The following is a 26,738-nucleotide window of genomic DNA, read 5'->3' as shown; positions in this document are numbered from 1 at the left end:
CCCCAGCTGACCTCAGGCTCCATGCTACATTGCATGCTGCTAGGAGTCCAGCTGACCCTGGGCTCCATAGCTGCCCCTTTGAATCACACAAAGGCAGCGTTTTAAAGGGGCAGCCCACAGCAGCCTTCTTGGGGTTTCAAAGTGACAGGTGAGCAGTGCTACCACTTTGAAGTACCCCTTCGCTCCCCACTGCTGCCTCTCAGAGGCAGCAAGTGGAGAAGGGGAGAATATTGGCTAGTTAACTAGTCAAAAGACTATCGGATAAGCCTTCCTGAATTGTCAAAAATGGGTCCCGATCTGGAAAAGGTTGGGAACTGCTGAACTGAGGTTCAACATATGACCAATGCCAAAGTTGTTTAAAAAGGAATGGAAATAGGGTTGCCAGGTGTCCGGTTTTGAACTGGACAGTTCGGTATTTGAGCTTTGAAATGTCTAGTATTTTCTAATTAAGTAAGTTTTATTATCATCATGAGTATCAGTATGTAGTTGCATCTACCAGCCAGGCTCAGGGACACCTGTAATTGTGAACCCCCATCTCCCCAGGCCAGCCCCACTCCCCTCCCAATCTAAGATCAAGTGTGTCTGATTTTTTTTTTTTTTAAGCCATCTGGTAACCCTAAATGGAAATTCATCTAAAAATATTGCCAATATGTGTATGGGAGATCAGAGGTTTGTTAGGTTAAAAAGAAAGGCTATTTTGGAAACCAAAACTTCTAAATAAATTTCATAATCAGTCTCTCAAATCAAGTTAATTCATGTAATACTGCAGGTAAGCTAATGTAGAGCTGCATTTGTGAATAATGAACTGAGTCTTAAACTAACCTATTAAACCTGTAGAAGCGCTTTGTACTGCCAGGAGAATAACCCAGATCACCTGCACACACATGCGTGCACACTGTAGCCTTAGGCCTGGGCTGGTCTATACCAACACTGCTTGAAGTCCGTGTTCCCTGTAAACTGTACAGTTGCATGGCCACCCAGGAGTGAATCAAGTACCACACAGGTATTTAGATGTCCCTCCCCCTGCTGCTCTACAGTCACGTTGCTCCTGCCCTCTGCTCTGGATACCCTTGCCAGCTGCTCCCAGGATCCTTTCAGCTGCTGTACAGAGCTAGGGTGGGGGGAGAGGGTAGGCACAGATGTCAAAGCATCACCCCCTCCTCCTACCCATGTACTCCATCTCTGTGGGGTGAGGGTCAGGGCTCAGGAGCAGGAGCGGTGCTGCAGTCTGAACCTTCTGGTGAGTGCTTCAAACAAATAGTACATTGGCTGGTGGGGAAGGAGAATACAATCCCCACTTCATCACAGGAACATTCAGGCTGACCTAACTCCCACTATAGATGCAGCTAGGGCCACACCAAAATTTTCCCAGTGACTACCTCGAGGAGATGGATTCGCTACAGCCTAAGAAAAAACCTTCTGTCATCCTAGTTAGTGTCTGTAGCTACAGTGCATAGCTATAGCTGTGACAGTCATGCTTATAGTGTAGACACATCCTTACTGTCAAGGCTGTGAGCATGGAGGCCGAGTGCTCAGCCTGTGGATGTAAGGACACATACCATGCTGCTCAAACAGCAGGCCCTATGGAAGCCAGACGCAATGGACTATCAAGCAAATCCTTCTACCTCCTGACTAGCAGGAGGCTCACTACCAGAAACGGAGAGGGCAGTAGGGAAGAGGAGTAACCTTAGATAATGGTGAGCCTGAAGACATATATGCTTCCCTACACAAACTTCTTGGCCATATAGATCTTTTTAAAAAAAATCCATACTTTCCAACAGGTTAAAAAAAATCTTTCCTATGTTCAGAGAAAAGTCTGTTCATCCAAACTTAGTCAGCATGCATTAAGAACTTAGTATCCATAAATGATACACGGAAAGGCCATTTTAGAATCTAATGAAAGCAAAGTTGAACTAAATTAAATTCATATGAACCACTGCTAAATAATCTGACAAAGGCTTTGACAATAGAATGATTAATATCAACACCCACAAATATAATTTCTAGAAGAGCAGCTGTTAAAGCTGCATCAACTCTCAAACTTTATTCTTAAACCTTCTGTTCGGAGCTGTAATTAAAATGGTATCCCTGAGTAATTTTCCAAAGCATCCAACTTAGGTGCTTTGAAAAATTTTACCCCGTGGTCAGAGGCTGCTGTCACTCAACACTACTGCCTCTGTCTCAGAGGGAGCTGCGCAGGGCAGCTGGTGGGAGCTAGGAGATTGCTGGCAAATTACACCAAAATTTCCAGACACTGTGGAGCAATAGCCAAAGAGACTTGGGTTACTTCACTATGTGCATCTTCAAAAACAACCAAGAGTCTGTGGTACCTTGCAGATACACACTAACGCTGCTACCCAGCTGAGGCTATGTCTAGACTGCATCCCGCTGTCGACAGAGGAATGCAAATCAAGCACGTCGAAATTGCTAATGAAGCAGGGATTTAAATAGCCCATGCTTTATTAGCATAAACATGGACGCTGCTTTTTTCAAAAAAGCTTTTTTGAAAAAGAGGCAGTCTAGAGGCGGATTTGTTGAAAATAAACCCTTTTTCGACAGATTCTGTATTCCTCAAAAAATGAGGCTTACAGGATCTGTCAAAAAAGGGTTTATTTTCGACAAATCCGCCTCTAGACTGCCTTTTTTTTCCGAAAAAGCTGTTTTAAAAAAACCCACAGTGGCCACGTTTATGCTAATGAAGCTCTGGGTATTTAAATCCCTGCTTCATTAGCAATTTTGACGTGCTTGATTTGCATCCATCTGTCGACAGAGGGATGCAGTCTAGACACAGCCTGATACTTGTAACAACTCCATTGTGATGTCACTTTCTGGAAAAGCAGCACCTCACTTCTACCGTAAATCTTGCCTCAAGAATCATTTGTAAGGCTAGCTGAAAGGGAAGGGCACTTAATTTAACTTTAAAAAGAGGAATGGGAAAGGGAAAAAAACAGATTGTAATGAGGGCAGTCACATGGAGAATAGTCAGAATACTAGGGTTTTAGTTTTATTTCCTGTCATGCTACAAATCCTTTAGAAGTGATTCTCCCCCTATCCCCCAACTCAACAAGATAACTAGTGAAAGAACTCCTCAAGTCTAAGCAGTAAGCATGAAGAGGATGTTTGACTTAGGACTCAGTGAAATTCACTAACATCAAGGTAACATTTTTCACTTCAGCCTAATCACAACAAAAACTATCTAATAAAGTGACAGGTTTAAAAATAAACCTCTTAAGCTCAGTTAACTATGAAACTAACTCCTTCAATACCCTATATATCAGAGGTCAGCAGCCTATAGCTCACTATGGAACCAAATACAGCTCTCGTCGTTCCCAAAATGTGCACAAAATTTTTCATTTTAATTTAAAAAATTCTAAATTAAAAAAACACATAATTACTTATGTCAAGATGGTCTTTTGTCTATTTCACCATTAATCAGAGGTGAAAGGAAGGCGGTGCACTCCAGCAAGAGCCAGCTGAGGGACTCTGCTCGTTTAAAGGTCCGGCTCAGGGTTTGCTGAAAGGGATGCATGCACACTCCAAGCCGGGACAGTGAGAGGGATTGGCAGCAGCAGCAGATGCTTCCATCTGGCCACAGCAGCCCAGCTCCAGCCGTCATCTGATGGGTGCAGTCTGACCCCAGCTGCCATGCTCCTGGGGCAGATCCTGTGGCTCAACCATGGCAGCCTCGCAACTGCTGCAACAGCCCAGCCACGGTGGCCCAGCTTGGGCTCCAGCCACAGCAGCCTGGCCAGCAAGGCCCCAATTAGGACCTAGCCCCCAAATGGCCTCAGCGTTCTATCCCCAGCCCTGATCCGGGGGAAGGCCATGGTCTGGCTCCCCTCTGGGCATAGGAAGGGCTGGCCCTCTCCTGCTGCAGCGTAGGTAGGAGGGGAGGCCACGATCTGGCTGCGGTGAGCCTGGCCTGACCCCTCATCCAGCCACTGCTGCCTGGGTGCAGTAGCCCAGCCTTAGCCAAGTAAGGTAATCCAGCCCCATGCACACCCCCCACATACTCTACTTCCCACTCCAACCCCCTGCCCTGAGCCCCTTATGCACCCCAACCCTGACTCCTACACCCCCACATCCACAAACTGCACCCTCAACAGCAGTAGAAGCCCCGTTATGTAAAGTCTGGGAGTACAATGTTTCACTGATGCTATTAAGCATCCTGTCAATTATCAATAATATTTAGTTGTATATTTTCAGTCATACTAACAGGCATTCTTCTACAGCTCTTTGTTGACCAATTGTTCTGAATATTGATGTGGTTTGGCTCTTTGGTGTGAAAAGGTTGCTAACCTCTGTTCTTCATTTGGCCAGCTCTCTACCTTCAGCAGCTGCCTTATCCTCCCTACCTTCAGCTGCCCTAGCACAGCCACAGAGCAGCCACCTGCCCTGCCCCAGCCGCTGTCAGCTCCAGTCCTGAGCAAGCTGGTGGTGTCTACCTAGCTGCTCCTGTGGCGGGCAGCCTGGCTCCAGCTCACGGCCAGTGCAAGCTGTATGGAGGCTGCCATGCTGCTCCTGCCCTGACTGCAGCTCCCAGTTCTGGGGAAGCTTGTGGCAACTTCCTGGCTGCGCCCAGGTTGGGGGTGGGGGACTTGAACCCACAATCCCAGACTCTGGAGGCTGATGCCTTATCCATTATACCAATGGAGCACCCTCCCTACCTCCAGCTACTGCCATATCCTCCCTACCTTCACCTCCCCCACACCTCAACCCTGTGCCCTGAGCCCTTCATACATCTGAACCCCTCAAACAACCCAACCCAGACTCCTGCACCTCCACATACAGCCCCTGGATAAGATTAACAGAAGACAGTCTGAATGCCTGCATGAAGCTGGCTTTGATCAGTTATGATGTACACATCAAAGAAATGTGTGAGAAGATGCAGCAGCAGAAGTCCCATTACATAAAGTCTGTGAGTACAAGGTTTCACTTATGCTACTATTAATCATCCTGTCAATTATCAATAATAGATAGTTTGGCTCTTTGGTGTGAAAAGGTTGCTGACCCCTTCTATATTCCCAGAAAAGCTCCCCTGCCTCCACCAATAAATGAATCACAAATTGCTGTTAGCATGCAGGCACTGCCATGTCAGAGTCTGCTGCCACACCTATACTGGAACAGACACGGTGTTCAAGGCAACCAAGCAGTATTATTCACTCTGTACAAAGAGCAAAGATTTACTGCTATAGCGATAGACCTATTAGTCTGGGGGTGGGGGGGGAAGCAGCTGACCCCCAGACTAATAGATTCTGTGCACTCCAGCCCAACAGTGGGATAATGGAGGGCTCTGATCCCAGTGCAGGCTCCCCAATGCTGGGGAGGGGGGAGACCTGAGTCTCAGGGGGCCACATCCAGGCAAGCCAGGAGCCACAGGTTCCTCACCCGAGCTAACTGGTTAAGCCTAAAATTTAGCTGGTTAACTGATTAACAGGGATTTTATATCCCTAGTCTACAGTTAAGCTCGAAATGTTTAGGCATCCACAAATGAAACACGGTTGCAAACAAGTTGCCTACTTCCTACTCGAGACTGCCCTATTAAGTTTTTAAAATACATACTAGTAAGCTTGGTGCAAGCAAACAAATAATCCAACTCGCTGTGTGTCAAGAACATGCCTCTTCTTTATTTAATACTCCATTGGTGTTTGTCCTGAATACAGAAAGTTCTCTCTCTCCTTGGATGAATGCACTATAGCTCAGTCTTTGTACCCAGTTCCTGGGGTACCTGACAGCATCTCAAAATGGTACTGACCACGGACATGAGTATTCAAGAAGTGAGATGTTTATCTGACAGATGCTCAGAAGCATAAGAGATAGTAGATATATGGAACCGATGTGAAAAGCACTGCTCCAAGTTCACAATAATTCCCTGCCCTCCAATGAATATTCCTCTTGGGGGGAATTCTGCAATACTGCATGCTAGCCATGCAAAATCCCATTTCAAATGTTAACGGGTTAAACTATATGTTTAACATTAACCATCACACTGGTGCAGTCTCCCCATCCCCTGCATGTGGTGGACCCAGCAGGCTGGAGCAGCCCCCCACATGCAACACAGCTCCAGTCCAGCTAAGCTGGAGTGGCCCTTCCCCCCCCCCCCCCCCACCCAGTGCGGTGGGCCTTGCTGGGCAGGGCCCCTTTGCACTGCAGCGGGCCAGGCTGCTCCAGTTCAGCTGCTCGGCGCTGGCCAGGCTGGAGCAGCCCCTGCACATGTCACTAAGCTGCTCCAGCCAGGCCAGGCGCGAGTTAACTAGTTACCCTAAGCATGCCAGTACAGAAGCAAAATTCACATGTCCCACTACCCCCCCGCCCCCCAAAAAAGGCATCTTTCTGAAGGGGAAGTAAATGGAAGCCACAAGAGCAGGCACATGCACACTGCACTGCTGTGGTGGGTTCTCTCTTCAAGTGCTGAGTCAGACCCATCCCCCAAAATCTCTGCTGCCCTCCCCCACTACTACTTCTTCCCCCATCCACCCAACTCCTGTTCATTCAGATCCCCCCATACCAGATTGCCACACCTCACCCCCACACTCACCCAGAACCCCCTTTGTACCAAGCACACTGCATGCAAACTGTGGAGCTCCACCACTGTGCCTCTGAACCCCCACCCCTGCACCCCAACAAGCCCTAATCCTATGCACTTGGACCACTGCAACAAGCTCCCCCAAACCTCCACCCACTAAGCCCCAACCAGCTGCACCCAGATCCCCACACTAAGCCACCCATATCCAGACCTCCCCCACTAAGTCCCAATTACCATCACCAAGACCCACTGCAGAGTCCCATTGGCCCTGCATTCAGGGCTCCCAGCCAACCACCCTGTGCATTCATTTTGTACCCACGCTCAGAGCCTCCATCAAGTTTCCTACACCCAGACTGCCCCACCAAGAACCCTCTCACCCAACACCTTGATGTACCCACAATAGGATCCTGTGAGGAGCATCCTTGCCTTTACATGGCTGGCGCAGAGAGGTAGGCCCCCAGAGTATTGGGGGCAGCCCCCACCTTAAGCTGTGTCAATGCTGAATGCAGTCTCATCACCAAGTCCATATCCAAGAAGGTGGGAGGGGAAGCCGCAGAATCATCTCCTACCTCTAAGCAGCCACTGGCATGTGTGCTCCCCACTGCCATGCTGGAGCCTCCACTTCATTTTCTGACCAAACAGATTCGCAAAGTTTTGCAGAATTTTGAAATATCACACAATTACTTTTTGTGCACAGAATTCTCTCAGGAGTAAGACAGGCCATTGCTTACACCCACAAGTCACACCAAGCAACAACTAAATGGGTATTAGGCACTCAAACCAATTTTAACAAGTGTCCGAACAACAGGGCTTACACCTAACTACATAAATTTCTAGACGGATTTAGTTGTTAAACAGGTAAAACTCATAGCTGGCCAATACTCTCAACATGCCTTCACAGGGCTCATCCACAGGCAGACAACCAGCCAAATGTAAACTGCTCGACACTTCTGAACAGACTGCAGAGTCTTTTTCTACTTAATTACATGGCCTATTGCGGCCTTTGACAGCCTAAGCAGCCATCCCCATGTGACTTGGTTTATCAAAGGCAGTAACAGGCTACTTAAGTGCAAATCTCCAGGCTCCCTGCGCCTCATGCTGTCAGTTACATCAATGGATGTGCTCCCAGTGAGGACGCACTTCAACAGAGGGGGCATAATATAACCTGAAAAACCACAGAATTACTGCAGAAGCTGATCATCAACTTTATTCTGCACTGTAGACTTGCCTTTATCATCATTACTATGATCTGAGAAAAATATTTCTCAGGTCTGTACCTTGACTATAGCTTGACAGAAAGTAATGGAGTACATCTGTGTTAGGGCTTGTCTAAGGTAGGAAATGCACTTTGACCTAGCTGCAATTTGTAATGTGTATATAGGACAAGGGAAACCCTGGTTCAGTTGTATTTATAGTGCAGAGTCCATTTAGTAGTGTAATTACTTTTCTGTTTCCTTTAATGCAGCTTTTCCTCCATAAATAGTTTCCCAGTATTGTTTCTAACAAATACTTTAAGATCAAGATCTTTGTAAATGAAGGGTGAAGTTTGTACATGCTCTAAATAAAGTGTTAAAGAGTAAACATACCACATAAGGTCACATTAACTGCTCAGAGAGTAACTGGTCTAGAACTACTACAGCAAAGTGACACAGCAAACAGACATTTCTTTTACGCAAGTCACACACCTATGCTTACTTGCTATTCAGGGCATAAAACAAGTGCTCTTAAAACTTATCTCTATGGCTAAGTATGACCGGATCAAGAGAGGATTACATTATAAACAAGAAGAAACAATGGCAATGTTTCAAATGCTAAAGCAGGCTGTTTGATTCACAATTAATCCTTCTAGATATAGAAGCTCCCTAATGGTTTCTCTTTCACTGGATTAAACCCTCGAGTTCTACATTTTAGGGAAGCAGACGAAGTTCAGAAGTGGCATTATCTTGAACTTTGCCAAGAGAACCTTTTACATAAATAGGAAAATTGTTGCCTACTTCCTCCATTCATTTAAGCTTTGTTGAGTAACAGACTGCAATTATTGTTTAACAGAGGTGGGGAACCACAGGCCCCAGGGACCGCTTGCCTGCATCTGGCCCCTGAGGCTCATGACCCCCAACGGAGCCCGTGCTGGCAGTCCAGTTCTTCTACTGTCCCACCACAGGGCTGGAGCACACAATCTAATAAGAGCATGGTTCCACAATTACCACCAGTATCAAGGAGATGCTAAAATGATCCATGCCACCCACGGGAAAGGCAGTTCTTGTCCCTCCCTATGACCTTACCAATAAGGCTATATATTGCCCCTCTCAATACAAATATCTACTCGAGTTGAACAATATTAAAGGATCTTGATTCCTCAAGTTTCAGGATCACGTCTTTCATAGAATACTAGGACTGGAAGGGACCTCAAGAGATCGAGTCCAGACCCCTGCCCTCATGGCAGGACCAAATACTGTCTAGACCACCCCTGATAGACATTTATCTAACCTGCTCTTAAATATCTCCAGAGATGGAGATTCCACAACCTCCCTGGACAATTTATTCCAGTGTCAGTTCCTAACTCTAGGAAAATGACTACCCTGAATGTCCAACCCTAAACCTCCCTTACTGCAGTTTAAGCCCATTGCTTCTTGTTCTATCCTCAGAGACCAAGATGAACAAGTTTTCTCCCTCCTCCTTATGACACCCTTTTAGAGACCTGAAAACTGCTATCATGTCCTCCCTCAATCTTCTCTTTTCTAAACTAAACAAACCCCATTCCTTCAGTCTTCCCTCATAGGTCATGTTCTCTAGACCTTTAATCATTCTCATTGCTCTTCTCTGGACTCTCTCCACATCTTTCTTTAAATGTGGTGCCCAGAACTGAATACAAGACTCCAACTGAGGCCTAACCAGCACAGAGTAAAGCGGAAGAATGACTTCTCGTGTCTTGCTCACAACACAGCTGTTAATGCATCCCAGAATCACGTTTGCTTTCTTTGCAACAGCATCACACTGCTGACTCATATTCAACTTGTGGTACACTATCACCCCTAGATCCCTTTCTGCCATACTCCTTCCCAGACAGTCGCTTCCCATTCTGTATGTATAAAACTGATTGTTCCTTCCTAAGTGGAGCACTTTGCATTTGTCTTTATTAAACTTCATTTTGTTTACCTCAGACCATTTCTCCAATTTGTCCAGGTCATTTTGAATTATGACCCTATCCTCCAGATTAGTCGCATCCCCTCACAGCTTGGTATCATCTGCAAACTTAAATGTACTTTCTATACCAATATCTAAATCGTTGAAGATATTGAACAGAGCCGGTCCCAAAACAGACCCCTGCGGAACCCCACTTGTTATGCCTTTCCAGCAGGATTGTGAACCATTAATAACTCTGAGTACGGTTATCCAGCCAGTTATGCACCCACCTTATAGTAGCCCCATCTAAGTTGTATTTACCTAGTTTATTGATGAGAATATCATGCGAGACCGTATCAAACGCCTTACTAAAGTCTAGGTATACCACATCCACCGCTTCTCTCTTATCCACAAGACTCGTTATCCTATTAAAGAAAGCTATCAGATTGGTTTGACGTGATTTGTTCTTTACAAATCCATGCTGGCTGTTCCCTATCACCTTGCCACTTTCCAAGTGTTTACAGACGATTTTCTTAATTACTTGCTCCATTATCTTCCCTGGCACAGAAGTTAAATTAACTGGTCTGTAGTTTCCTGGGTTGTTCTTATTTCCCCTTTTATAGATGGGCACTATATTTGCCCTTTTCCCATCCTCTGGAATCTGTCTCCCATGATTTTCCAAAGATGATAGCTAGAGGCTCAGATACCCCCTCTATCAGCTCCTTGAGTATTCTAGGATGCATTTCATCAGGCCCTGGTGACTTGATGAAATTGTGCTGCTGTAAGAACTTGTTCCTGATCATTGCTCTCTGTCATGAATCAGAAGTCCCCATCACTAATCTTTTGTGCTTGATACATGCTAAGTTCTTCCAGATAACACCAAATTCCAGTAATTTAGGTTCAGGGTTCCCGTTGTGCTTGCCCATCGGCATCTCTATGGTGAGCTTTCAAGGTAAAGGTTTCATCTAAATAGACAGTGTAAGTCATCTTAGAGCCAAATACAGCCATTTGAGAAACAAACGAACAAAAAAAAACCACTCAAGAAAATACAATATATTGGCTATGGGGGGGGGGGGGGGGGGGGGGATTTTTTCACTAAGTATTTGGGTATTTTTCCCATAGATGGTTTCGTTATAAATGTGAAACATGTCTATTTAAAATGCACATTATGCCAGTGCAAACAACTATCACTAATGTTTCTAATCTAGCAGAAAGTAAAGGAGAGGCATGAAGCATAAAAACCGGAAACGTAAAATTTAGTTGCACGTCACTGACAGAAGGGGATAATTTTTATTTCTATTAAGTTAAAGGTATGTAAAGAGCTTTACAGGCAAATACAGTCCTTACTCCAAGGCGCTTGTGAGTTAAGCTTTACCTGAGTTAAAAAACATCAAGATGGGAAGTAATGCCATAAAGTGCAATTTTCCCCACAGTGAGCAGAAGGTGTAAATACAGTATATGCAAATCAATAAATGTGTACAGCAATAGCAGTTTAAATGTATAAGTTTCCCCATGGCAGACATTTTAATTGAGACAGTTGACAATACACAAATGGAAGACTGAGGCAGCAGGAAAGTAGACTCAGAGGGATTAGGGGAGACAACTGTATGAGAATTCAACAGAGGCACTTGATGTAAAACCCTCCCACTATTCCAGGAAATGAGTTAAGATGTCCCTAAGGAGGGCTTTGGAGAGATGTTACTGCACTAGCTCACAACATTGAAGAGGGTGGGGGAAAAGAGGTACTGAGGACTGGTGTGCCTACATAATTGGACTAATATTAAATTATTAAGCAATGAAAGCAGGGCAGTCCGAGTGATTTGGAGTGCTCGGTAAACAATTAAGATGTATTTTAATACAAGGAAGGTCATACATCTAGAAACAAAGAATGCAAGCCAGGCTAACATAATGGGAGACTATCCCGAAGAAATGTCACTTGAAAGGATTTAGAGGTTAGAGTGGTAAACAACCCAAGACATTGCTGTGGTAAAAAGGGGCTGTAGCCCAGCCAGTTGGGGTGAGGAAACTCCACCCACCAGGACTCAGGGAAGGGCTCCTCCCCCCAGAACAGTGGGTGGCCATTCTGCAACAGTACACGCACAGGGAATCAGCTGCAGCAATAGTTCAAGGGCTCAGGCCTGTGGTTAGGCCTAGCATGGTCTCATTTTGTCAGGCCTTCACTCCGGGCAGGGCAACAAATAACTCAGGAGGGCTCAGCCCTAGGTTCAGGCTGACCCTTTAAGCAAATATCAAATGAACCCTGGCACGAGCTCAGGAGAGGTGACAGGTGCAGGCATTTTTCCTAGAGAAACAGAGGGGAGACTGCAATCCATGGATTGGGGTGGCGGGGGAGGAGGGGGGAGAACGCAGGCCCTCCCACTTCACTGCATCCCAGCCCAGGGCCCTATCAGTGGCTTATCAGTCTGCCACTGGGTCAAGCACTGTCTCAGCCAGATTAAGGTCAGCTATCCCTGGACCACTTCCTAACTCCCTCAGAGTGTACCTCGCTCAGTAGCAGGCCATCTGGGTTGTTGGGGAATGGAACCTCCATCGGGTCCGGCAACTCCTCTGGGTCGGGATCTGTCTGTAGTCTAGGGATGTTAAAATGTGTTTAATTGATTAACCAGGTAACCACTGAAAATTTCACGGTTATATGTATGGAGGCAGCCAGCTCCCCTTTTAAGCTGGCTCCCACCTGCCACCCCACTCCCAGGTGCTGGCTTAAGCTGCCTTCCTGTGCATATGGCTCCCAACTGTCACCCCACCCAGCTGCCTTCTCACTTACTCATTTACACAGCTACACTCTTACATCCCTACTGTGGTCCCAGTGGCCATAACCAGTTTTTGGCTTCCTTTAGGTCTGACAGCCTCCCAGCTCAGAGTGTGCCTGGCTCCTTCAGCAGTTGGGCTCTGAGCTCCTGGGCCTATTTTTTATACTTCCTAACCCAGCTCTTGACTTCTGACCTAATGGTAGGTGGGAGTGGTCCCACTCACCAGGGCTCAGGGAGGGGCTCCTCCCCCCCCCCCCCCGACAGCCATTCCAACTCACTACAAGGACTAATGAGACCCTTGGAGATTTATTTAATATATATATAAAAATGAGACGTAGGAAGGTGATTTTATCCATACAAATAAGATTGATGACCACTATGGAATACTGTGGATGCTGAAATTGTATGCATTTGAAAAGCACGGTGAAAGAGCTGGAGAGGATAACACAAGTCAAAAATGACGCTGGCTTGAAAAGATGCCTTGCAGTAAGAGACACTTAAAGAGCTCAATCTATTTAATTTGTCAAAAAGATTGAGAGGTGACAATTAGAGTTCAAGTATCTTCATAGCAAGAAAACTCCAAGTACTAAAGAGCTTTGACCTACTGGAGATAGCAAGAACAAGAATCAACGGCTCCGAGTAAGAAACAGATAATTTCTTATTTATAATTTGAATTTAACAGCAAGGGCAATTACTACTTCTGTTGGCAGTTTTTGCTGATGGTTAGATTCTCCATTTCTTGAAACCTTTAAATCCAAGAGAGGATGCCTTTTAAAAGATATGCTCTAGTCAAACAGTTATCGGTGTTCAAAGAAAAATAATACTGGAAGTTACATTAGATGACTGAATGGTCTTTGCTGAACTTAATACAAAATCAATGAATTAGTATTGGCTCTTGCAATTTTATCACAAGTGACACTGCATTTGGCATTGAGACCGCCATTTATACACTCAGGAATGTTAACTTTTTCTAACTAAGTTTCTAGTCCTCACAAGAAAAGCCTGAAAACATGCACTCAGTGTTCCAAAACCAGAGGGCAAATAACCAATCTTAAAGTATCCTGATTTGGTGGGGCCATACTTGTTTTTTTGAACACCCACCTGGAAATTAGCAATGATGAATATATAGATAAAGAATTAAAGTTGTCTTAGTCTCCTACCGAGTGTCTAAAATAATGATCAGAAATTAGTGATTACAGAAGACAAATTAAAGATGGTGTTGCAAGACAAAAAAAGCTGTTTGCAGAACTCTGGGCCAAAGATGACAACATCTACTGATAAAAATGACACCTATTTTGCAGTGTGTGGTAAATAAATAGCAATTTCCCATCATATTTCTTCATAAGATGCATAGCTTTTCTGCCTACGAGTCAGACAAATCTGGAACTTACTTTTACTCCAAGTGGCATATTCTGTGATGAGTTGCCTCCCTCATCTACCAGTTTTACTCACCTTCACAAGAATTTTTTTTTTTTTAAATAAAAGATGGTTTAGAACTTCACATACTCAGCAGAAAACAGATTTGTTTAGGAGTTCAACTTCACATTTCTGTAGAACGTCTCAAAAGAATCAGTTGAATGGATTATTCCTTGTGCAACTCTGCACTTAGAAATAAGGTACCCTTGAAATAAGGTACCCTTGAAAAAGTTAAGGGACAATTTCCTGGATTTATTGTAGAACAGGGATCCCATTTTTGGGAAGGGACATGTCCTCCTAGTAGAGTTGATTTAGCCCAATTTTATTCCAAGAAACTCATTCTCATCAATAGATTTCTAGCCATAGTGCTAGTGCCTCCTTAGCCATAATGTTGGCCGTACTCTGATAAACTACCTACCTCACGCAGCATCACTAGAAAGTGACTATTAGATAGTCATTGTTTAGGACCGCGTCTTCATCTTCCAGAAAGTGGATCACCGCACTGTTGATTTTCCAAGGTTTGATATAGCAGGTCTAGTCAACACCCATTAAATCGAAAGCTGAGGGTGCCTGCATCAATGCCAGCAATCCTTGAATTGAGAAGACTAAGGGAAGTCAATGGGAGCATTCGCTCCCATCCATCTCCCACTGTGGAGCCTGCACCAAAGTTCGAATTAAGGAATGTCGACTCCATCTATGTAACTAACGTAGCTGGAGCTGCACATTTTAATTTTGACTTCTGTATAAACATAGCTTTCTAAGCATCCTTTGCTTTTTTCAGCAGTAGGCCAGGAAATTGACTGGTTGCCCATCATCAGAACTTTAGCTGATTACACACAGAGTCTCCTACCAGACAAACATACTAACACACTGCCAACTAAATCCACCAAACCAGTCTTGGAAACAAGTTAAGTATGGATAAGGGCCCTGCCTTAACTGCAAATGGTTGCAGCTGTTGATCACTGATCAACTGAATAAGAGCTGAATGTAAGAGTGACTTTAGGCACTGCCCTATATGCTTGAGACTCCGTGTGAGTTAAACTTAACACTCACTGTGCCTGGTTCTTTGCTTCTTCCACCCTATTTATACCTTCCCACTTAAAAAAAGAAGAATTTACACACACACACACCCACCCACCCACCCCATTCCTCCTCTCTTGGACACAATCTTCAATGCATTAAGTGTAGTCTGTGCCAAAACACTTAGTATGTTAGAGCATATTTTTAGATATTTACAAAAATCAATGTTGTCATGTAAAACATACATAAGCGCTTCTAAATCTAAATTGTGTATGCAAGCAGCTTATAGCTGATCCCTGTTGTGACAGCCATCAAGCACAAACTCAAGCCCATATGTTATGTAGTACGGGGTTTGTTTGTTTTTTTTTAATATTTTTGTATAAAAGCCATTCATAAATTCAAGTGGGAAGTTAACATTTTAGAATGAAACTATGCTTCAATAAGGAAAAACTACCACAGATCTATTAACTGACAGTACTGCAATACACAGATTTTAGAGGTGTGACTGGCTTGAAATATCTTGTATACTTTACTTTTCTGTTTTTTGTAGAGGTTCACCAGATTGAAGGTACGTTTAACATTGAATTTCTCCACTACTTTTTCAGTTCAAGTGCAAGTCTTGGAGCACAGCAGAAAGATAAAAGATTCAACAGGACAATTAATGTTTCTTAGTTAGAACTTTCACTTTTTAGAAAGTGTGTAAGATCCAACAAATGTTTCTGACCCATTAGCTATTTCCCACGACCTGACAAAACTAGGGCAGAACCTTCTCAGCTTTTAGGCAGGTGTCAGCCTCTTCCAGATAAAGGATTTTTGCAGCCAGTCATGCTTCTCTTCCTCCCACTGGCTGGTTTCCCAGAAGAATTTCCAGAACAGAAAGATCAGGTATTAGTCATTTCACCTAGGTACCACATGGCAAGGCATCCTAGGGATCTGAAGTGGTGCAGCCACTTTATGAAGTTAAAGAATTACACCTAAACACCAGGATACTAAAGTCAAGCTGTAGGTCTGCCTAGCAACTTACCACCCAGGAATGGGAGCCAGACTAAAATGATGGGCAAAGTCTTCAGACGAAGTAAAAAGGAACAACCCTAGGCCAAATTTGTTCTAAAAAAATCAGCAGCTCAAGGTGTACTACAGAATAACTCAATGCCCATTCCACCTGGATCTGATTCAAGCACTACTGACTGGGCCTGATTAAAAGACAATTGGGATAGAGAATCAGATGGTACTTCTATAGTGCTTGTCTAATGATCTTTTTCTTGATCCAGAAGGTATCTGATAGAGATCAGAGTTTGGTATAGCATGGAAAGCCATCCAAGGAGTATGCAAACGAGACGGAGCATATCTATAAGCTTTTTCTCTTATATGGGGTCTCCTTTAAAGAGAATGCAAAGACGACTTTGCCCTCCCTGTTAAAAATGTGCACCCTATTTCTAGTCTGGATACGTCTACTCTCAACTTCCAGCCACTGGAACTTGTCAGACCTTCTGTTCTCTGAACAGTTAACTGGCAATTTTGTTTCACATGCTCACACACAAATTGCAATCAAGTGACTACATAACCTCCTCTTTGGCTTTTCTTAATGTTCCCTCTAATTTTTCCTATGCATGTGCAAAATGAATTTATGTCTACCAATATGAGGTGATACGTGGTAGAGCTGGGGTGGCTGCATTTGAGTGGTGAAAAGGCTCAGAACTGAGGCAGAATATTGAGGTGCAGGGGGGTGGCTCTGGGATGAATGATTCAGAATGCAGGAGCAGCTCAGGGATGAAGGCTACCTCCCATTCCTGGGGAAAGGCACCTTTCCCCAGCCATGACAGTGCCAGGAGAAGTGTCCACCCACCGCAGCACCTGCACAGCCCTCGAGAGGCTGCTGCGCTCCTGCACAGCTTAGAGAGACCCAAAGAGTAGCATCAGTTTATCACGATAAAGTGTAAAGTCCTTTACATATCCTTGTGTCTCTTCTGAGCCCTCTAATTTAACAATATTCTTCTTGCATTGTGGAGGTCAGAACTGGAAATCAAAAGGCAGGAAAGCAGTGCCGATTTTAGGGTCCCTTTCTCCCTTTTCTTTTTCCAGCCTTATGTCTTACTTTAGAGCAGACATTTTTTAAGTGCAGAGCATGACCCTGGAGATGGAGAAGAGCAAGATGAAATTATCGGGGGCATGAGGACTTGACAGGACCACACTGATGGGACAGAATCCAGAGGGGGCTCTGTCAGACATGGGAAAATCAATGGTGCCGTGTGGGTGGTCTTGGTTGCCAAAACCACCTTCACAGCACCATTCACTTCCTATGTCTCAGAACCCCCTCTGGACTGCCAGGACCTGACTCCCTGCTGGTCTCCCCCCCACACTGTGCCTAGCTACAGCAACCACCAGCTGGCATTTACTTTCCAGAGGAAGGTTTAGCATTCTGAGAGAGATGAAGTCAAGGCTACACACCCAGTACCAACATCCCTGATGCACCCAGCCTCCTCCTTCACCTTGCCCTTCAGCCTGGCCATGGAGCTCCTTCAACTTCCCTTGCCAGTCACTCTATGGAGAGAAGGACTGGACTGTTTGCAGGAGGGGAGTCAGTACTCTGGGGTTGAAGACTACTGACCCAGGCACCTCAGCTGTTCCTACATGAGGGGAGGGCAATAGGAAGGGATCCAGGATGCAGCAGCTGAGATTGTAGGAAACAGAAGGTATCATCCTCAACTACCACATGGTGAGTACCGCTTCCCCATAGGTACCAGGAACACTGGAGGGAATGTATGGGACATAGATCTCTGAGGCCAATTGCAACAAAAAGAATAACCCAAGACTGAGGGAGGGAGAAACTGGTACGCCAGCTGCTCTTTGGCCGAGGCAGAAGAGAGGGGGCCTGCCTGTAGGAGAACAGAAGAGGACTAAGCATGAAAGTGCTGGGTCTGCAGGTGAGCATCTGCCCCACTGACAACCAAGGACACACCCCAAAGGCTGCATTGGTGAAAGCCATACCATGATACTAGATTTCAGGAGGTAGCCGTGTTAGTCCATTTCAGCAAAAACAAGAGGTCCAGTGGCACTTGAAAGACTAACAAATGTAGAAGGGTATTACAGCACAAGCTTTTATGAGCTACAACTCACTTCCTCAGATGCTATCAACAAAAAAGACAAAGGAAAAAAGGACACAGAGATAGGACTGTGATATCAGTGCTAATTAAACAGATGTCGCTCATCTCCAACAGTGTGGAGAGGTGAAAAAACCTGAATGGGAAATTTATTGTAATGTGAGAACCTCTCCATTTGTTTATTTAGATCTTGGTTCAGCATGTCAAATTTGCATACCAAGTCCAGCCCAACAGTTTCTCTGCGGTCCGATTTTTGAAGATTGTCTAAAAATGACAACTTGATACTAATAATGATACTGATTAATTATAATGATTCTAAATAGATACGTGAATGGTTAAGGAACAGCCATGTTAGTCTGTAACTTTAAAAAAAACCACAAGTTATCGTGTGGCACCAGAGACTAACTAATATTTAGTATCATGAGCTTCTGTGGCTAAAACCCATTCATCAGACCAACACATCTGTTGAAGTGGGTCTTACCCACAAAGGCCCATGATACTATATTTATTAGTCTCTAAGGTGCCACAGGACTACTCATTTTTAAATTTATAACCAGTAGCTTCACCCTTAATGGGTGAGGCTAACGGTTCCAGTTAACAGGTGGAGACTGCAGCAGCTCCCCACCCTCCATGGGAAGAGGTGTGCTCTAGCCATGGGGGTCTGCAGGGAGGAGATGGGTGCTCCCTGGCCGGAGCAGCCCCTGTTGGCAGCAAGCCCAGCCTATGCACACCACTGGAGCAGCCCTTGCCTGTGGGAGGGGAACATTACACCAGAGTCTGATCCTACAGTATAAAATTTGAGAATTCACTTAGATACAAAGTAAATCTTGATTTTCCACCACCAAGATAATTTTTTGGGCAAGTGGCAAAAAGGAAGAGCAGGGGAGGAGGTCTAAGGTTGACAAAAGAAGTCCTTTGCTTGTTGATTTGATCACAAGGCTCAGAACAAAGTTTTGCGACAGACTTCTTAGCATACTAATGGAAAGCATGCTGACAACTTTATTCCACCCCCACGTTCGCCTTCATACATTTCTTGTAGGTCAATTTCAAAGAATTAAGTCTTGTTCAGCTAAATGTCTGATGGCTGTTGCTAGTGGAAACAATCTACGACAATCTGTGAGACTTGAACAACCAACAGCAATGAGTTATGTAAGAGCAGACTGAGTAAGCAAGCACAGTTTACCAGTCTTTCCTCATGGTTCTAGACATATTACTTGTTTTTTTAGAATATAAAAAAAAAAACTTCAAGTAAGTGGTTAACTGAGTAAGTCGTACACGTTAATTACAATTCTAGGGGCTTCCAGTGTTATCCTAGAAATCAGCGGAGAACAGACAGAACTTCCACTGACTAGTATTCTAGCTAGCCCCTATTAAATTTGAAATGTGTACCAAGGACAAAGGGATGAACCGCTAGAAAAATTACTTAGCATTTGCTGTTCAGCTGCTAGACAACTCTATGGTTAGTTGAGTTTAACATCTGAACAGCAGCAAACAATGAGAGCTTTTTGGCTCATTTCTGATTTAAGACAGCGGTGGTGTCCCCACATCCTCTACATGTGCATTTTTGCCATCAGAAGTTTTTTTCCTCATGCTACCGTGCTATTTTACCTGAAGATCTTCACCTATGTTTTGGAGCATCACCAATCAGGTCACCAGTGGCTGAGGTCATGTTGCCCTCAACTTAACAAATGTATTAGGGTATTCCAGGAAGAAGCAGGAGGTTAAGACCTGGCCATTTGTAACACATCAAGCAGAAAATGTTGAGTGGGGTTCTTGGATGCTATCGATACATCACAAAGATGAAAAAAAAGCCAGGCATTCATTCTTTGATTTTCTTAATGATAAATAGTGAAGAGGATATTTTCTTATTTATCACATTGTGCCAACTTAGTACATGGAACACCAAGACTACATGCCATACAAGCTATTTTGGATGCCATCAGCCTCTTCCAGTGACAATATCGAGACAACTTCATGCCTGATTTACACTACAGATTGAAACTCTCTAGTCCAGCACCCATAGGGCCTGACCAGTGCCGAACCAGAGAATTTGCTGGACCGTGGGAGGTCAATATTGTCTAGTAGCATAACCAACACTTCCACTGCTAAATGTCTCCTAAGAAGTGGGTCTGGCCCACGAAAGCTCATCATCTAATAAACCATCTTGTTAGTCTTTAAAGTGCTACATTGTCCTGCATTTTGCTCCTAAGAACCCAGTAAGGGGTAACTTAGAGCTAAGTAACAGCACAGAACAGAGCCAGGACTGGTGGCTGTGAACAAGCTTTATAGGACCAAAGGTCACTTGGCCACATGCATGGTAAGTGGATATCCAGCTGGCTAAAATCATGCCAGACCCCGGATGTTGCCAGATCAGAGTGTGCCGGACTAGAGAGGTTTGAGCTGTACTATAGAACTCCAACTTTAAATTAATACTACAGGTAAAATTCATGCATCGAAACCTGTAAAACAGTGGTATTTCAAGGTATTTCAGAGTAGAATCCTGTAGCAGGACTGGGATCCCTGAGGATCTGCTACCATAACAGTGGGAGCAGGTAAAATGTGTTTTGTTGTGGGTAGGATTGGCAAAAAACAAAACAAAAAAAAACCAAGTTTAGTAAATTGCAAGAAAACAATTTTAGTTTCTCAAATAGAATTTCAGCAATGTAAATCTTTCTTAAAAGCTCTCAATACTTTTATTAAAGCAATGTATAGAAATATTTGTTTACTATAAAAGCAGTTAAAGTATTTAAACAGGTTTAAGCATGATTTGTTTTATTCTTTTAGTGATAAAAAGAGACAATTCCATTTTTAATATACTAATCAAACATGTTTATTTCTTGCATTTTTATCCCACTCACCCACAAAAACCTTAAATCTCATGAATCCTGCAAGGGGCACAAATAGAGAAAAGAATGCAGAACGCCAATAGTTAGGTGTTGATTCATTTATTACTTGCTGTAGATTAAGTGAGATTGATGATCTATTGTATTTGTGACTTTTTGCTATTTCAAGATGTGTAATAATTTCTGTCATGCTCTATTAGAATTAATGGGTTTTAGTCAGAGCTTCCGTAAATGCAGTTTACGGAGCACCTCAAGAATAGCTCATGAAACATTAAAAACTGGAAATGCAGCTAGATAAAAGATTTCTCAATACACGCTTCTTTACAAGCCCTACAATAGCCCAGTCCACAGCATTCAGCGGAAATGAAGGAATTACTGAAATGAGGCAATTTCAATAATTGAGATCTGTACTTCAAGCAAACACATTTTCCAGGAACAGACCTTGCAACCTGCAATATTGTGGACAGCAACAGACTCCCCCACTCACAGAAATCAAATGAAACAGATGCTAAAAACTATTTCTTCCATAACTGGAAAAGCAATGACTGGCAAGCTCTAAACGTGTATCACTACACTTCAAACTGGCTTTTACATGTACAAAAGGTAAGTTAGCATCTTAATTTTATAGATTCAGAAATTGACTACACAGATGTGAAGAGCCTTGCCCAAGACCAAATAAGAGTCATTGGCAGAGCCAGGACCAGAATCACTCAAACCTCTCCCTGGCAGAAAGTGGCAAAAATGTCCTTCATACCAGGCAAAACAATGATACACTCAGCACAGGGGCCAGCTCAGGGGCTACTAAATTTCTAACTTTTTTATGAGTATACTATTGTCGAAGAGGAAGAGATGTAAATACATGAGAATTGGGAGCAGCCACAGATTCAAATGCTTTTTGGGACAAGAGATTAAAGCCCTCCTTTGGTGAATCTTGCATCCCTTCTCTTGGTTAGAAAAACTACCTGTGACCCTCAGTTTTTATGTACACAATCTCTCTAAATGGACAAGTGCCACATAAAACTGACTCTTGTTTAAAGATTAAGGGCTCAAGCATTCAGGTTGGTTCATTTGGCTCTTTACCACCTAGTCTGAGAGCACCCAAGATTTTTTTTTTTTTAAAACCACCAGGTGACAGCACTGAAAATTTAAGGTTTAGATTCTAGCAGCAATTCTGTTCGTATTACACTCTTTATATAGAATGAAGCTGAAAGAATGTTAGCTTTGGAGAATACTCCACACATTTTGATGGAATGCAGAATCAATTAGTGTCCTGAAGGCAGTTCATGAAACGTGATTAGCATCTAACCAGTTTCCACCTCACTTCTTGGGGGGTGGGGGAAGGGGGGGGCGCGCCACACAGGCCAAACACTAAGACTGCCTTCCAGAATTTAATTCTTTACATACGGACTCTTTGGAGTTAACAGGATATGAATTTGTCTCCAGAACACACAGCTTTTCCTATTGCAAATAAATAACTGGGAGTGTCTGAGGACGTGAACAAGTGGCAGTGTAAAGTTACGCCAGTTTTTTGTTTTCATAAAAGGGTGCATGCAGAAAGTGTTAAGTTTCCAATCTTTTGTAATATCAAGTTGTCTTCCATGCAAGAAGGATTTGTTAAACGTCTACTTTTTTAAGAACGCAGCAGGGATGTTAGATAGCATGTAACTCAGTCAAATAGCCTCACCAAATGTTAACAGTTACACAACTACTCAGTAGTCCTGGCAGTGAGGCCGACAGCTCAGGTGTGCTCCTGGCCCCATGGCCAACCTGTGCTGCTGCCTCTATCAGAGACAGCAGTGCAGGATGCCGGGAGGAGCTGGTTTACAAGGGTACCCGGTTTAAATACTCAGCTCCGCGTGCAGACTGGCTCCCGTCTGCCACCCCACATTGCTGTGTTTGATATCAGAGGAAGCAGAGGAAGCAGCACGGGAGTGGGGGAGGGCAGACCGCTTCCACAGGATGACAGAACAAGGAGCACTGGCCTCAAGTTACAATGGGGGAGGTCTAATTTGGATATCAGGAAAAACTATTTCACTAGGATGATGAGGCAGCACTGAAACGAGCTGCCCAGGAAGATGGTGCAATTTCCACCCTTAGAAGTTTTTAAATCAGGCTTGCCAAAGCCCTGGCTGGAATGATGTAGTTGGGGTTGGTCCTGCTCTGAGCAGGGGGCTGACTACATGACCTCTGAGGTCTCTTCTAACCGTAACCTTCTATGCAGCTGTCAAGTGGTGCTACCACCATAGAAATAGGGATAAACAATGACACTGTCAAGACATTAAAATGACCACTTTATAATAAGGATGTAAAAAATAAAAATATTAACCACGTGTGACGGCACGTTGGGGTTCCCCCGTCTCCTGCACCCCAAAATGGCACAAACAGACTGCACCAGCCGGTGGAATAGAGGAAGTTTATTGCCTCTCCAGGATACAGCACAGCACAGATGTAATCTGGTCACAGAGCTGCGCTAGGATGCCTCAGGCCCCCTTGAGATGGAGGGAGACTGGGCCCCTAAACTCCAGCCCCTTTCCCTAGGCTGTCTCCTCCATGCTCCCAGACAACTAACCAACCAACTCTCCTCCAGCCCTGCCCCCCCAGCCAGGGCAGCATTCCACCTTCCTTTGTTCCTCTCCATGGGGGGGTGTCTGGCCATACTGGTTGAGAGATCCCTTTGCATAGTGAGTGACTCGTCCTGTTTTGCTGGGTCGTGGTACCCACGGCAGCCAGTGGGGGTTACCCCAGAGCCAGCAGCATAGAAACCAGCCAGGTACCCCCACTACATCACACCATGTAATTGCTCCCAGCCCCCAGCACCATGCAGAGTTTAACTATTACCAGTAACCAATAAATATTAGCTTATCAATTAACTGATCAAACTTTTACACCCTACTTTATACTACGTACTATTTCAAGACATAAAATTGCATTTCTTGGTGACCACAAAGCATTCCAGCAACAATTTTAAAGGCTAGAACTAAAAATCTAAAGATATTTGTACAGGTATAATTGAAATGTAATAGCACTTGTACAATTTCTAGTCCAACATCATCTCTGTGAGAATGAGGGGGTTACCGCCATCTTGGCATGCACACAGCTCTTTGCAGGGAAGACTGGTCTGACTCCTGACAGTCGATTGTACAGTGAGTCCTACTGCTATAGATGCAAAAAGTCTTGTAAGAGCTCAGATGTAACTGAGCGCTTGAATATAGGAATTAGATCTACATGGATCACCTGGCAACATGGATGGATGAAGTATCTAGTTTGCCTATATGCAAAAGCATCCAGATCTTTGTTTGCTAATATGCTTTTTTGACTTGCTCTTCAAAACCATCACCACATGGAGAAAATTCGAGTAGTGAATTGTCATTTTTGAATGGATAGAATTTTAGAAGTAATTCAGGTTTCAGAAAGAGAAAAGGAGCTCAATAGATCATACAACACTGCTACCAACTTCCTCACTGCATAAATTGCAAACTTGTCAAATTGGGAGTGATGACAAGACCCCTGAAGTGGTAAGCTCCCATTGTTTTGACAATATTAAAAACTGATTTCCCTCCCTCTCTTCCCCCCCCACCCCATACCAAAAAGGGATGATATATGCATCCTGTTCACATGTATACAGTAGGAAGTAAGCTGCAGAAGTCAGACGTTAGTGCATACAAATTGTATGCACAGGTATGAAGCAATAGTTATACTTATAATGGTCCCTGTTTCAATCCACACTTTTCCTCTGTTCTCTTTCAGAAAGCAATAAGCAGTATGGATCAAACAGCAACATTAGGTGACCACATTTCTATAGTTCCGTGGACACCAGAACGCTCAAACCCCACTTTGGTACAAAGAATGGTTTTCATGCTCGTGTCTGCTTCATGTATTGAAACCTAAGACATGTACAACATCTTTATTGATGTAGGATTCTATCAACCGGAAGGGACCTCGAGAGGTCATTGAGTCCAGTCCCCTACCCTCACAACAGGACCAAGCACCATCTAAATCAGTGTTTCTCAACCAGTGGTATGAGTACCTTTAGGGGTACTCAAGAGAAGTCTAGGCAGTACGTCAACACAAAATAAAAATTCAGTTCTCCAAATTTCAATTTTACAGCGTTATTATTTTTATACTTTTTACACCCAAAAATTGTATTGCCCACCCCACTATTAAGTTGGTTAAACAAATGTATTGCAACGGTAGAAAAAAGTGTGTCTGAAAACTGCAGATACTGGGGGTACTTCATTTTTTTTTAAGGGGTACCTTATAAAAAAGGTTGAGAAATACTGATCTAGATCATTCCTGACAGGTGTCTGTCTAACCTGCTCTCTAGTATCTCCAGATTCCACAACCTCTCTAGGCAATTTATTCCAGTGTTAAACCACTCTGACAATTAGGAAGTTTTTCCTAATGTCCAATCTAAACCTCCCTTGCTGCAATTTAAGCCCATTGCTGCTTCTCCTATCCTCAGAGGCCAAGGAGAACAATTTTTTCTCCTACCTCCTTGTAACACCTTTTAAAATATTTGAAAATCACTATCATGTCCCCTCTGTCTTCTCTTTTCTAAACTAGGAGAGCCCAATTCTTTCAGTCTTCTCCCATAGGACATGTTTTCTAGACCTTTAATCATTTTCATCGCTCTTCTCTGCACCTTCTCCAGTTTCTCCACATTTTTCTTGAAATGTGGCGCCCAGAACTGGACACAATACTCCAATTGAGGCCTAAACAAAACTGAGTAGAGTAATGATGGACTTCGCTATGTCATCATTGGAAAAGCCTGCAGCCAGGACTGTTTGTATTTATCTGCTTCTACACCCTTGTACATTTTGAACCATAGAGCCACAGAGGAATTTTACAAGTGACTGCTTGTTAGATGCAATGTTTAAAAATTTTCCATGGAGGCACATGGCATCCAATAATCTGGTCTCTTGCAACCAATTTTAGACCCAGTCTGTTACTGTCTTTCTGCATTTTTAATGGAGTTACTGTTAATCATATCCAGGAAAGACTGTTTACAGAATTAGCTTTGTCAGAGCCTTTTAGAATAAGTTTTAAGTAATGTGACCAGATACTTGGACAGGCCATACTGAGAATGCTACCTCAAGGCAGGCTGCAAGAAATGGGGCAGACTATTGTCCAAAAATGTTGGTATAATTCAAAGTCACCAAATCAGTAGCAAGACAGTTTTTGTGGTGCCACACTAATGAATAAGAAACCTAGCACTGTTCTCTTTATGCATTCCAGTCTTTAACCTTGGTTCCTATCCAGAGCTAATATAGTGAGAATTTACTGAAAACCCAATTCACCATATGGGAGGTTATACTAATCCCAGAGAGAGTCAGACACAATCCCCCACGTCAATATCCATCTCAGATCTCACCTGAATACTATGCCGTAAGACAAACCTTTGTAAACTAAATCTTTTATTAATAAAGAGATATATTAATACATCATATACAACCAAATCATTGCCAAGTCCTCATGTCAAGTTTGTAGCAGAAAAGCCAGCAGTCTATTCCATTGCAAAAGTGATAATTTCCAAAGGATTGGAAGTTCCACAAGTCCATTGTTCAAAACACTTTCAGCTGTAAATTCATAGTCCAGAGATTTGGCGCTGGAGTGACACAAAATGAAGGGATCTCAGGGGTCTTGTATCTTCTGCTGTATACATGGAAACTCACTGTCTCTAACAAAGCCCACGGCCACTGTGTATGAAGAGTTACTGACTGAATGAGTAACCCAGAGTCACATGCCCACATTATATGCTCTTATTTATTTTGCTGAAACAGGGGATGGCTATTGGCTCCTTGCTGTCTGAGGCATCCTCAAGAAGAGCTATTTGGACAGGATAAGTTTCTTTAATGGCCCACTGGGAAAGTTGAGTGTTCCTAATGGGCCATTAATACACAGAATTTACATCAGGTCTGGACAGCTATTTGGGGGTGTC

At 43.8% G+C, this 26,738-nt stretch overlaps 1 protein-coding gene across 8 annotated transcripts in view; it reads right to left on the bottom strand.

Annotated features, from left to right (window-relative positions):
• The window catches only part of CSNK1G1 (casein kinase 1 gamma 1), a 171,008-nt gene that overhangs the window by 115,989 nt on the left and 28,281 nt on the right, over positions 1-26,738 (bottom strand). For 2 of the 8 annotated variants that reach the window (XM_075897481.1, XM_075897480.1), the window contains one exon: positions 12,153-12,240. The exons of the other annotated variants lie outside the window; for them this stretch is intronic. The gene's annotated coding sequence lies outside the window, so the exon portion shown is untranslated. The remainder of the gene's footprint in view (positions 1-12,152; positions 12,241-26,738) is intronic. 8 annotated transcript variants of the gene reach the window in all.

The sequence above is a fragment of the Pelodiscus sinensis genome, chromosome 14 (genome assembly GCF_049634645.1).
Source record: "Pelodiscus sinensis isolate JC-2024 chromosome 14, ASM4963464v1, whole genome shotgun sequence".
Lineage (NCBI taxonomy): Eukaryota > Metazoa > Chordata > Testudines > Trionychidae > Pelodiscus > Pelodiscus sinensis.
This window is presented reverse-complemented; position numbering and strand designations above follow the sequence as displayed.